The sequence below is a fragment of the Mchenga conophoros genome, linkage group LG13, assembly GCF_057382185.1.
Source record: "Mchenga conophoros isolate Kocher_MC1m ecotype Shallow Benthic linkage group LG13, M_conophoros_male_GT1.1, whole genome shotgun sequence".
NCBI classification, from domain to species: Eukaryota; Metazoa; Chordata; class Actinopteri; order Cichliformes; family Cichlidae; genus Mchenga; species Mchenga conophoros.
In genome coordinates, this window is record NC_140538.1 from 30116387 (window position 1) to 30130209 (window position 13823).

Here is a 13823-nt window from a genome sequence, read left to right on the forward strand (position 1 = left end):
GGAGGGTAGGGACACGCCACTTCAAATTTGCAAAAGGGAACTCAGAATGGTGAACGGCAGACCTGTGGAGTGAAGATGATAAAGACTAAGAGCATTTGAAGGGATTTATTCCAAAGCACCGCAGCGTCTACAGATATACTATATAAAGTACATACATAAGGCTTGTGGATAGTAGAATTTTCCATCTTGAAGTGTCCACTTTAACAAGAATATTGATCTATTTCAGAGTCTGTGTCATGGTCCCTGGGTCTTGGGCCCACGTTTTTGAAGTTTTTTGTGAGTTCATGGTATGATTTAAGAGTTTGTTTTCAGTCAGAGGGTCCCTCTGCTCCCTCTGTCCTCGTTCTGTCCGTCCATTAGTCGCGTGAAAGTGTGTTTTTCTTTTCCTTCAGTGTGTGTGAAGTTAATCTTGCTCCCCTGTGTAGCTGTGGCTTACTTCCTGTTTTATTTTGGTAACAGCTGGTCTTTTCTGTCTTGTGTCTAATTTTACTTCTTTTGTCATTTTCTTAATTAGTTTCAGCTGTGTATTTTCGACCCTGGCGTGTCCATTGTATTTAATTACCTCTAGTGTATATAAAGCCTCAGACTCCCCTTCACTCACTGTCAGTGCCTGTTTCTCTTTTCTGTTTGCCATCCCTGTGTGTTTTAGGCTTCTATTAGAAACATTTTGGATTATGATGGTGGACTTTTGTTTCCTACCTAAAGTTGTGTATATGTGTTTGCGTCTTATTTCTACCAACCTTAGACAAAATGTGGAACACATCTTGAATCTAATCCTATCTGTGTCCAGTGCAGAGCAACTGGTGTGAGACTCGTCGGCCTTTCTTCTCTTTTATCCAGAAAGGACCAATTCTCCTAACGGACTATATTATTCAAATTTAGGGCTGCAGAAATAGTTCTAATAGTAAATTGTCATGGGGCACATCCTCAATTTGTCTAAGCAACAGTTCAGACAGAAACCATCAAACGTCCCAGAGGAAAGAGGTTTTATTTTTTTTAGCCAAATGCAGTGTTTCCTACAAAAATATTGTATTTTTGGTGGTAGCAGGTCAAGGGGCACACACAAATGTGCCCACACAACACCCACACTTTCTTAAACAAATTAATAAAGAGGCCAAATACTATATACTAGTACTTTGAGTCAATAAAATACAACAAGTAAGCTGCACAGTGAAATTGCTAAACATACAGTAAAGCTCTACTGGAAAACAATGATTGCCATTACTCAAATCATTTTGTGTGAAGTGTGTTGTGCTGTAGGACTTTCTCTTGCTTCATTTAGTTTTATTGCCATTGTAATACTAACAATTTTTGGAACACTTATTAAAACAATTGCAGGTAAAGCTGTAAAGTGAATATTGAAACAGTCAGAACGTAGGTTTAAAAAATATGTTTTTCTAGCAAAATGTAATACGTTTTATGCCATTTATGTGGCATATTAATGAGGAAATAAATATACATTTTTAATCTATAGGCTGAAACTTCACCATCACAAAGAATAAATATATTAAGACAAAAAAACAAATTATACAATTGAAAGTGTCATAAAAATATTTGTAATTTGTCATCAAAAGTAAACCACCTGTTTATCCTTCTCCCACAGATATAGACCTTTTTTCAACATTGGTGTTCAGACTGTAGTTGTCATTTCAAACAACCTGTGAATATGGTTTGGATGGTTAGTTTGTCCTCTGCATGTTGCAAGATGCAATACGATCAACGACATGATAAAATTTTAGAGGGTGTAGTTTAATGCATAGTTCACTGGTTGGTTCATAAAACTCTGAACTCTGTTTATATTCCTTTCCTGATTTGGTGTGGTTTGTATGTGTTTCTTCAAACCTCCACACGGTAGATATGCATGCAGATATTTGGTAACAATACATTATGTGTAAAGGTTTTAGATTTGATGACATTATTGGTAATATGTAATATTGCTATAGTTTTAGACATGTTTGTTTTAGCATCATTGTCTGAGCTTTGTAGTATAATGTATGGTCATCACAGACGAAAATCAATGTTCATACACACTACTTCAAATAACTGACTTTGTTTTATTTGCCTGTTGCAAACTTTATGCAATAACTCCATTACAATTTATTAATGTCAAGCCATTTCTTTAAACCTTCTAAGTTGATAATAGTAATTGATAGGCAAACAATAATGACTTGAATTACATATATTTGTAATTCAAGAATTACATTTAAAAGTCAAAATTTATTATTTGCTTAGGCAGTAATTAATACATTAAACTTTGCCATCTATTTTTCATTTTGGCAAAGCCACATTCAGGGCGGTAGTGTTATCATCCAATTCTCCTGATGCTTGGTTCATTAGGAGCGCTGAACTATAGCTGTCTGGTGAGCTGCAGACATGCAGCAAGAACATGCACACTGTCGTGTGTGCCTGCAAAAAGCTTGTACTTTGTCAGCATATTGCAGTTTAACCCAATCTACGTACTGTCAAATGCAGGAGCTTGTTAAAACTCCAACCTGATATTTTTCAGAACACAGCAGATCCATATACTGAGGCATGTGACCCAGTGAAAAGAGTCTAGTGACATGGTCCTTATCTCCAATAGCTATTGCAGGTCTTGCCCCGTTTGGCAGCCTCAGTGAACCTCGGTGTAGGGTAGAAGTGTAGTGTAGGTAGCCGCACATGAACCAGTTCTCACTCACTGCACGCAGTTGTTAAAGTGGCCCTACAGCTCTGCAGAGCTCCAGCATGAAATGGGACGAGAATTTAGGGAAAATTGATTCCATTATCAATATCACTTATCGATTCAATTCCTTATCAAGGGTTGACGTGCCAGTCTGTGTATGGAAATTAGCACCAACTAAATCAGCATCTGTTCCTTAAATGCCCACTATTTTACACATAACTGATGTAGCAAATTCTGACTTCCAACAAAAAAGAGGGTTTATGTCCTGTTTGGGAGGTTTGCTCACTGCTCTATGCTTCATTTTGGCTAGGTTAAGGCTCTATTAACTCTACTTGGTCCGGCTTAAAATATGAAAATATAGGCCAATATCCATAATACCGTTCTTTCCAGTGTTAACATTTCAGGATAAAAAAGAAAAAAAATAACCCTGAGAGGTTTTGACAAAGAGCCCTTTATGCAAAATTTATAATAAGACTGCCCTCAAACTTACTTGGACAGGTGCAACTTGGCACCAGCACCAAAGAACACGTTGAAACAAGAGCTGTACCTGTCACATTTCAGAATGGTAGAGGAAAAAGGCTAAATTAGACTAAATTAGAGATTTTAAGATTAAAGATAAATTGGCTTTGGCTGCCCAGACATATCCAATCAAACCTGTTCTGTATTATATAAAGAGACAATTAAAGGCAGACATGCTTATAGCTTCAACTAAAAGGCAGGCACGCGGGCGCACAAACACACACACACACACACACACACACACACAAGCTACATCAGATAAACAAAAAAAGAGAAAATCAGTCCTCCATCAGCGTGCCCACCAATCCATCCCTTACCCTCAGCCACATCATATGTGACTGGTTTAATCGCAGGCCAATCATTGCCAGGTCACAATTAATAAAAGCCACAACAGCCGCAAATAAACAAGTCCAAATTGCTGCCTTAATCGAATGATGCAAACATTGGTGAGTTACAAAAGTTCACTGCCGCCACTGACAATTTCCTAATTGTATTCACTCATTCATGGCAATTTTATTAACATGGAGCGGATGTCTTCTGCCCTTCCACTGTCACAGCACCAGGGATCTAATTTCATTATTTTCCACAAGATTTGCTTGACTACTGCCGCCATGCTAGTGGCGCACCACGGCCAGATGTTTATGCTATTTAAATGAGGAAGCAAAGCCTGTTGGGTAAACATAATTAAAGAAAGTTGAAGCTTTGTTTTTTTTTAACTTCTCTTCCTTGCCCTCTCTTTGTCTCCCTATCTCTCCTCCAAAGTCTCTCTCTCTCTTTCTTTCCTAACTTTTACTTCATTAGACAAATTTCAATTAACATCAGAGCCACATGTTTCTCTGAGCAGGAGAACGAGAGCTGCACGGAAAGGTGGGCATGCAGACAAGTGTAACACAGTGGACAGTGCACACACAGTGTATGCACAGATGCTTTAGCCTACAATTAACATGCAAATATGCTAATTTTGTGCACAAAAACACAAACACAAGTGAGTGTTTTCTTCGCTGACCGCTTGTTAAAGCGAACCTGGTGACTGGGATGCTCTTGAATCATTCACAACTCTATTCCTACCTGTGCACCTGATGAATCCAAACACGGTTGACCTGTGGCCACCTCTGCGGATGTGTGTTTATTAAAATCATCACCCAGCACAGCCCAATCACACAGGCATTACTGCCCACGCCTGTTGCATGCTAAATAGGAGGAGAGACAGAGAGAGAGAAAGAGAGAGGGTAAATTAAATCACTCATGTCATGGTGCTAATAGGCCGGGCTTGCGCTCTGTGTAATTCCAGGCTGGAGCTACAAAAATAAGTTGGGTTAAAAAAAAAACACAGAGCAAGAACATTCTATTAGGGCCAATATCACAGACAGTGTGTTACAAGGGGTCATTACAAGATTATGTAAACCAAGAGAGCACATTTCCATGCCGTGGTCATTTACATGTGATTATTGCATCAGAGTTATGCAGCGATTATACGGGGCTCGCCTCAGACATGCCAAGCCATATACACACGGGCTCAGGCTGTGCACACACACGCACACACACACACACACACACACGCACACACACACACACACACACACACGCACACACACACACACACACACTAAATTATGTCAAGATTATAGAAGGGGCTTGATCTTGAAAATAAAAGCAAACTCACAACAGCACCTGTCTGTGGCCTCTCTGTTTAGACTGAGGATTTATCCGCTGATGTCCCATGTTGCGGCATGAATCCAGGGACACCCTGCTCATAAAAGCCTTCATTTGAACTACCGTAAGCAGAAGAATTCATTTACCCCGTTTGATAGAAAACATCCTATCCGCCGCCTGCATTACTGCCCCAGTATTGCTGGGGCTTCATGGCTCAAAAATGCTTTGGCGCTCCAGTCATACAAGCACTTTTTAAGTATGCAGCACGCAGCACATTCGATACCCTTTAGTGCACACGAACTGAGTAGCTGTCAAAAATACAACAGGCATCTCAAGTAATTATGCAGATTTATGCAAAACATTAACAAGAAGAATTAAAGGCACAAATGAGGTGGCTACACTTGAATTGTTAAGATTATGAATAATTACCATGAATCTTTTTGCTCTTAATATAACTTGTTTTTGATAAACAAAGCCTTAATTATCAGAATACTTTGGAGGATTCTGGTGACCTTCATTAATCTTAGACAACAAGTCTCCAGTGAGACTTGAGATGAGGCCTGTGTACGTGCGTGTGCACGCACACACGCATGTGCACACACATATAGGGTAAACACGCATGCATGGCGGCGCATATGCTAACTAGCCACTTCAGCCCTGGAGCAAGCAGACAGACAGGTACACCTCCTAGTTAAGCCAAGAGAGCTCCTCACACTCCCCGGTGTGTCCCAGTATGGTAAGCCAGGAGGACAGATGCACAGGCGCACACATGAAGCAGGTGACTCAGATGCTCCTTTGAGAATTGGCAGCACCAGGTCCTTCACTAATTACAATTACATCTCACTTCCCTCCCCTTTCCACTTTCCTCTAACTTTGGACATGAATATTCCAGCAGAGCCATTGTGCATTGGACACGCTGCTCAATATGTCCCATAATTAAAAGCATGATGTGCGAGATGAAAATACTAAGGGCGCCCAACTCTACTCGCAGCTCGCTGTCCCCGAGAGAACAGAGAGCAAGAGATTTTGATTTTTTTTTTCAGTGCCTAAAATCATATGCTAGAAAAATGTTTTTTTGTATTTTCAAATTATTTTGAATTATTTTACTGAAAAACTTGAAGCAACAGGAGGAAGACAAATTTACGTGCAGTGCTATGAAAAAGTGTGAAAATTTGCCCCATTACTGCTGTTTAAATTTCCTGCATATTTGTCACACTCACGTTTCAGGGAATCAAGCAAACTTTAACATTAAACAAGGATGACCTGAGAAAAGACAATATATAGTTTTTAAATGATGACTTCATTTATTGGGTCATCATTTGGAACATGTAGATGTTGAAAATTTTTCCATGTGAAAAAGTAATAGCTCCTAAAAATAATAACTGATTGTACCAACTTTTGCAGTTAAAAACTGCAATCAAGCATACCTGGCAGTAAGTCTTTCACATTGCTCATCCCACTCTTCTTTGCAGAGTTGTTTTAAAGGATGATCTGAAAGGTCGTGCCAACCGTTATTTTGTTTTTCTTTAGCCATTCACCATAAATGGTAAATGGACTGCTTCTTATATAGCGCTTTATACAACTTGCCTCATTCACCCATTCACACAAGCACTTTTTTTCTATTCTCTATGTAAATGCTTCTGTCTACCATTCACACACTTTGATACTCTGATGGATGCATCACAGAGCAACTTGGGGTTAGTATCTTGCCCAAGGATATTGGGCATGCAGACCGGAGCAGACAAGGATCATACCACCAACCTTCCCATTAGTTGGTGACCTGCTCTACCACCTCGGCTACAGCCATCCCAAGCAAAGGCGGTGGGCTTGCTTACTGCATTTCAGGTCATTGCCCTGGTGCGTAACCCAAATGTATCTGACCTTCAGGGAACACATTCTGATTCAATAATTTCTAGTAGATAGCAGAGTTCATGGTAACATCAATTATAATAAGTCGTCCAGGCCCTGAAGCAGCACGTCAGCTCCAGACCATCACACTGCCACCACCATGTTGAAATGCTGTGTTAGTTTTATGTCAGATGTAACAGGAACAAACCTTCCAAAAGTTCACCTTTTAGATGGTTTGTGTGCAAAACTACTCCACTGCTTTCCTCTGACATGTGAACAAGACCCCGAGACACTTTGATTTGTTTACTTACGGCAGCAGCTGATCCCCGAACAGGGACAACGTTTTTATACCTACCCCTTCACACACTGCTGAAAACTGCCCCAGCATGCTCTACCTAACAAAGCCAACAGACCCACAATATCTGGAAAAAGAGATGATATCTTGAGGCCAGCAAAGTGGAAACCTACAGCTACTTGGCTTTGCTTTGAAGTTCTTGGAAGCCACTTGGCTACACTTAGAATAAGTGACAAATGCTTTCTTCACTTCTGGTGTCATGACATAGCTGTCATGGTGGGAATTACCACCATTCACCTTGCATCCTCGGTGCTGCAAAGTTCTGCCAGCAATGGAAGATCTTAGACCAGGACCTCTGCTGGGTGCTCCCAGTGTATCATTATATATTGGGCATGATGGGCCTCTTCAGCATCCTCACTGATCACCTAATCCAACCCACCACCAGGTGGTGATCGTTTAACAGTTCAGCTCCTCTCTTCAACCAAGTGTTCATGACACATGACCACAGATCTGATGATACAATTACAAAACCAACAGGCAACCGAAAGTATCCAAGTATCACATGCACTTATGGTCAAATATGATTTTTATGGACATACTGAGAATTCCAATAACAGAACAACACTCAGGTTCAGATCTTGCAGGCTGTTCCTTCCAGTAATACCACTCCACGTCTGATTCACATTGCCAACGTAAGTGTGGAAATCTCCCAGTAGGACAATGGAATCTCCTGATGGGGCACAACCAAACCCAATGATCAAAGGAGGCTGAAACCTCAAATGTAAACGACAGTAGGGTAAAAAAACCAAACAAACAAAAACCCTGTCACGGGGAAGCAAACCTCAAACTCTGAGGATTGCATTGGCTCCAAACCCTGTTTCATCCTGGTTGTAGCCATGGTTCAATTGGGGTAAAGTCCAACCTTACCCCTAATCTGTTAGGGCCATAGTTAGGTTCATGTCAAAGATCAAGACATATGACACCTGTCCAACTCAGTGACCACTACAACATTATTCATTTCTTTATGAGTTCCTCAGAAAGGTTCTTTGTCCCTCTTGGAAAGTTTCTGACCAGGAAGCAAGAAGAGAGAGGCGATATAAGCCTAAAGATTAAAGTCATTTACGTAGGGTTGGATACGTTAACTAAGTTAGACAAATGCTAGATTTTAGCAAGTAGCATGATCCTGAGGTTCAGCTCTATCAAATTCCAGAACCACTAAAACTAAATATGTTACGGCACTGACAGTACAAAGACAGAAAACAATAATTTTTTTGTGCATGTTATAAATCACATTGTACCAACTTTGGGTTTGGCTTTAGAACTCTGCTAATGCTCCAATGAATATGTAGTCATCAATAATGTAATCAGCATTTAATACTATGCATATCTAATAATATGAGATTAGGTTTGATTATCTCGTGTGTTAATCATAGCAAGTGATGACTCTGCAACTTCTGGTGCTTCAACAATTAGGTCTGATCCCAAGGGTGTCTGACACCCAGGGGTGCTGCCAATCAAATCTCTGTTGATTGTTTTGGCTTAGTATCTATATTGTTTCTATTTATTCCCATCTACCTAATGAAATGCACACACACGTCTAAACACAAACACACACTTTCTCATAAGAAACCACAAAGAAAAGCTTGCTACACACACATGCTGTTTAAATATCATTTGGCCAAGTTAAGCACAGAAAACTCTCGTTCTCTTTCTGACCTATCACAGCTGACTTTGGGTAAGAGATGGGATACACTCTGAGCAGGCTGCCTGACACAGCGCAAACAGAGGCTGAAAACACATAGATGATGGATGAATCAATAAACCCCAGTTCTTTTTTGTCTGGTTTGTCTGCTCCCCCAAGCAACAGCTTTTTTCTGTGTTTAATTTTACTTTTCCTTCATTTTTTCGCGAGTAGCACATGTCTCCTTGTGTACGACCGACAAACCTTACTGGACATAAAAGACGGTCTTTCTTATAACTTTCCGGAGTTCAAGTTTTGCAACACGGACGCTCCGTTTGCAGACCCCCCATTCATCTCACCTGAGACGCCTTTGTTCTCTGGCCCTGGAGGCCGCAAACGCCGACGCAGAGGGAGAAGATCTGGCGTTCTGGTTCGACTGAGACGGCGCACTAACAGACCACCGTTACCCAGTTTATTACTGGCTAATGTGCAGTCTCTGGAGAACAAGCTGTGCGAGCTTCGGGCACGGATCTCATTCCAGCGAGAGATGCGGGACTGCTGCGTGATCTGCCTCACAGAAACCTGGCTATCGGACAAGGTACCGGACTCCGCAATACAACTGCCGGGGTTCTCTGTGCACCGCGCGGACAGGTCACAGGATCTTACTGGAAAAGCAGAGGCGGTGGTGTGTGTTTCATGCTCAACAACAGCTGGTGTGATTATGCGAACGTGCACCCGGTCAAATCCTTCTGCTCACCGGACCTGGAGTACCTGATGATTAAGTGCCGGCCATTCTGGCTACCGAGGGAATTTACAGCAGTGATTATTACGGCTGTTTACATTCCCCCACAAGCCGACACTGACCGAGCACTCAGGGAACTGTACAGCGCGATCAGCAGCGAGGAAACCGCACACCCAGAGGCAGCGTTTATCACAGCCGGAGACTTTAATAAGGGAAACCTGAAGAAAGTCTCACCCTGTCAGGAATCGCCGTGCGGCAGGCAGGAGTAGGACCCAAAATGCAGGACTCACAGGCACGAGGGAATAAACTCAAAAGGCAGCTTTATTGCTGAAGGGGCAGAACATAGGAAATACAAAACTAAACTGGGAAAACTACAAACTAAGAATTCACAGAGAGACACAGGGAGATCCACACACGGCAAGAGGGACGACGTCACACTGAACAGAGGGAGACGCAGACAGAAATACACAGAGGGTTAACGAGGGAAGTGGGAACACACGGGGAACACAGGTGACACTGATAATCATAACGAGACAGGGCGGGGTGAACTGAACACTGACGGGAGAGGTGAAACAGGAAGTACAGGAGGAGAGAGAGCACGAGTAGAACACCAACGTAACAGGCAGGGGAGACATGGAATAAACACGAAAGGGGACGAGGGCTCATAAATACATAGAGGGCACACAGGGGGAAGAGAGAGCACGGGGAGAACTTAGACATAATGGGCAGACACAATAACACCATGGACAGACAGAGGGAACACAGAGAAGTGGGAGCAGGCAGGCAAAGAACAGAAACCTAACAAATGGCAAAATCACAACAGAATACACACTCGGAATGAACAAAAGCATAAGGAAACAAAACACTGAGTCCTCAGACTCAGGACCATGACAGTACCCCCCCCTCAAGGGCTGGCTCCAGACAGCCCAAACACAGAAAAACAAAACCAAACAGAAAACAACCCAGGGCGGGCGGCGGGGGCCCAGGACGGAGGGCCCGGAACAGAAAACAAAAGAAGAGCACAGCAAACACCGGAGCCCAAGAAAACAACCCAAACACAGAGCAGTTCAGGGGGCCGACCGTGCGGAAGGCAACGGCGGAGACGCGGAAACAGTTCAGGAGGCCGACCGTGCGCAAGGCAACGGCGGCGACGCGGAAACAGTTCAGGAGGCCGGCCGTGCGCAAGGCAACGGCGGCGACGCGGAAACAGTTCAGGAGGCCGGCCGTGCGCAAGGCAACGGCGGCGACGCGGAAACAGTTCAGGAGGCCGGCCGTGCGCAAGGCAACGGCGGCGGTGAAGGAGACGACGGAGCAGTTCAGGAGGCCGACCGCGCGGGAGGCGGCGGCGACGATGACAGCGCTGGTCCGGGGGCCGACCGTGCGGAAGGCGACGGCGGCCACTCAGGCGAAGGCGGTCCGGGGGCCGACCGTGCGGAAGGCGACGGCGGCCACTCAGGCGAAGGCGGTCCGGGGGCCGGCCGTGCGGAAGGCGACGGCGGCCACTCAGGCGAAGGCGGTCCGGGGGCCGGCCGTGCGGAAGGCGACGGCGGCCACTCAGGCGATGACGGCGCAGTTCAGGGGGCCGGCCGCGCGGAAGGCAGCGGCGGCCCTCCAGTCCCAGGCGTGCCGGCCATGGCCCGGTGGGCGCAGGGCCAGACGAGGCAGCTGATGAGGAGGCTGCGGCAGACGAGGCAGCTGATGAGGAGGCTGCGGCAGACGAGGCAGCTGATGAGGAGGCTGCGGCAGACGAAGGCTCTGAAGAGGAGGCTGCGGCAGACGAAGGCTCTGAAGAGGAGGCTGCGGCAGACGAAGGCTCTGAAGAGGAGGCTGCGGCAGACGAAGGCTCTGAAGAGGAGGCTGCGGCAGACGAAGGCTCTGAAGAGGAGGCTGCGGCAGACGAAGGCTCTGAAGAGGAGGCTGCGGCAGACGAAGGCTCTGAAGAGGAGGCTGCGGCAGACGAAGGCTCTGAAGAGGAGGCTGCGGCAGACGAAGGCTCTGAAGAGGAGGCTGCGGCAGACGAAGGCTCTGAAGAGGAGGCTGCGGCAGACGAAGGCTCGGAGGCCGGGCCAGGCGAGGTTGCAGAGGCTGAGGCCGGGCCAGGCGTAGCAGAAGCACAGGCGGATGTAGCCGGGCCAGGCGATGACGAGGCGGTCGCAGATGGCGGCTGGACAGGCTCCTCAGGCCCTCCAGCTGATGCGGCGTGAGGCTGAACGGGCCCCTCGGACCCTCCAGCTGATGCGGCGTGAGGCTGAACGGGCCCCTCGGACCCTCCAGCTGATGCGGCGTGAGGCTGAACGGGCCCCTCGGACCCTCCAGCGGAGACAGGAGGCTGAACGGGCCCCTCGGACCCTCCAGCGGAGACAGGAGGCTGAACGGGCCCCTCGGACCCTCCAGCGGAGACAGGAGGCTGAACGGGCCCCTCGGACCCTCCAGCGGAGACAGGAGGCTGAACGGGCCCCTCGGACCCTCCAGCGGAGACAGGAGGCTGAACGGGCCTCTCGGACCCTCCAGCGGAGACAGGAGGCTGAACGGGCCTCTCGGACCCTCCAGCGGAGACAGGAGGCTGAACGGGCCTCTCGGACCCTCCAGCGGAGACAGGGAGGTGCTGGCCGGGCTCACTGGAACCCCCAGCGGACGAGGTAGATGGCGGCGTGGGAGCCGCGGAGTCCTGGATGAGCTCATCCGAGCTTCCAGCAGGAGCTGAAGTTGAGCCAGAGAGGATTGGGACCCCGGGCTCAATGTTAAGCTGGCTAGAAAACCGCACTGCTACGGGGAACTGGGCCAAAGGTTCAGGTGCGAGCTGAGCTGCTGGACACACGGGGACCTGAGCTGCTGGACACACGGGGACCTGAGCTGCTGGACACACGGGGACCTGAGCTGCTAACGGTGGAGAAGTAAATGACTGCACAGGGGACTGAACTGATGTCTGTAGTAACGGTGGTGGTGAGGGTGGAGTAGGTGGTGGAGTTAATGACTTCACAGGGGAATGAACTAGAGGTAGTGACGGTTGTGGTGCTGGTGGTTGAGTGGGTGACTGTGCTAAAGGAGGCTGCACTGGGGACACCGGAGACTGCACTGGGGACACCGGAGACTGCACTGGGGACACCGGAGACTGCACTGGGGACACTGGAGACTGCACTGATGGTTGTAGTGGAGGAGTAACGGGTGAAGGAGTGGCTGAAGTGGCTGTGGGTCGGACGGCTAGTGGCTCAGCTACAGGGTATGGCAACGGCAGGGCTATGGGTTGAATGACTGGCTGAGTAGCTGCCTGAGTGGCTGGGTGTAGTGACGGTTGTGGTGGAAGAGAAACAGGTGGCAGTGTGGATGATGGAGCTAAGGGCGACTGAGTGGCAGACCGAACTGATGACTGAAGCGATGGTAGAGGTGAAAATGGAGCTTGTGGTGGAGTTAATGGCTGAGCTAACGGGGACACAGGAGACTGAACTGAGGGTGGCTGCGAGGGAGCTAACGGAGCTGTGAAGGACTGCGAGGGAGCTAACGGAGCTGTGAAGGGCTGCGAGGGAGCTAACGGAGCTGTGAAGGGCTGCGAGGGAGCTAACGGAGCTGTGAAGGGCTGCGAGGGAGCTAACGGAGCTGTGAAGGGCTGCGAGGGAGCTAACGGAGCTGTGAAGGGCTGCGAGGGAGCTAACGGAGCTGTGAAGGGCTGCGAGGGAGCTAACGGAGCTGTGAAGGGCTGCGAGGGAGCTAACGGAGCTGTGAAGGGCTGCGAGGGAGCTAACGGAGCTGTGAAGGGCTGCGAGGGAGCTAACGGAGCTGTGAAGGGCTGCGAGAGAGCTAACGGAGCTGTGAAGGGCTGCGAGGGAGCTGGCTGAGCTGGGACGGGCTGCGAGGGAGCTGGCTGAGCTGGGACGGGCTGCGAGGGAGCTGACTGAGCTTCTGGTAGCACAACAGGTGAATTAGAAGGCTGAATGTCCGGCTGTGGGGTGGCGCGTCGGCGGCGTGAATGCCGTTTCTTTTTCCCCGCAGATGGCTCCAAAGGGCCGGGCAAAACCTCATCCGGCCGGTGAAACTGACGCAGCTGCTCCAGGGTGGCTGTTGTCTGTTGCTGCTGGGCCAAGTCTGATATTTCCCGAGTTCGCGCCGCCTCCCGGGCTTCATTCAAATTGGCCAATAAGTCCAAGCATCCTCTGACCTGGCGGAGATGAGAATTTCCTGTGAGGATTGCTTCGATAGCATTTATCCCCACAATCTTTGCCCTTGTATTGGAAGTGTAGGTTATCCACTCGACTAGGCGTTGGACACGTATCAGATCGCTCTCCCCGGGTAAGTCTGCTGGGTCCATGTTGTGGTGACGTCGTACTGTCAGGAATCGCCGTGCGGCAGGCAGGAGTAGGACCCAAAATGCAGGACTCACAGGCACGAGGGAATAAACTCAAAAGGCAGCTTTATTGCTGAAGGGGCA

General features: G+C 47.4%; 1 long non-coding RNA gene across 1 annotated transcript in view; it reads right to left on the reverse strand.

Annotated features, from left to right (window-relative positions):
* The window catches only part of LOC146561511 (uncharacterized), a 512369-nt gene that overhangs the window by 430297 nt on the left and 68249 nt on the right, over positions 1-13823 (reverse strand). Inside the window, exon 3 of the long non-coding RNA XR_014894894.1 lies at positions 4250-4371. This is a non-coding gene — a long non-coding RNA (uncharacterized LOC146561511). The remainder of the gene's footprint in view (positions 1-4249; positions 4372-13823) is intronic.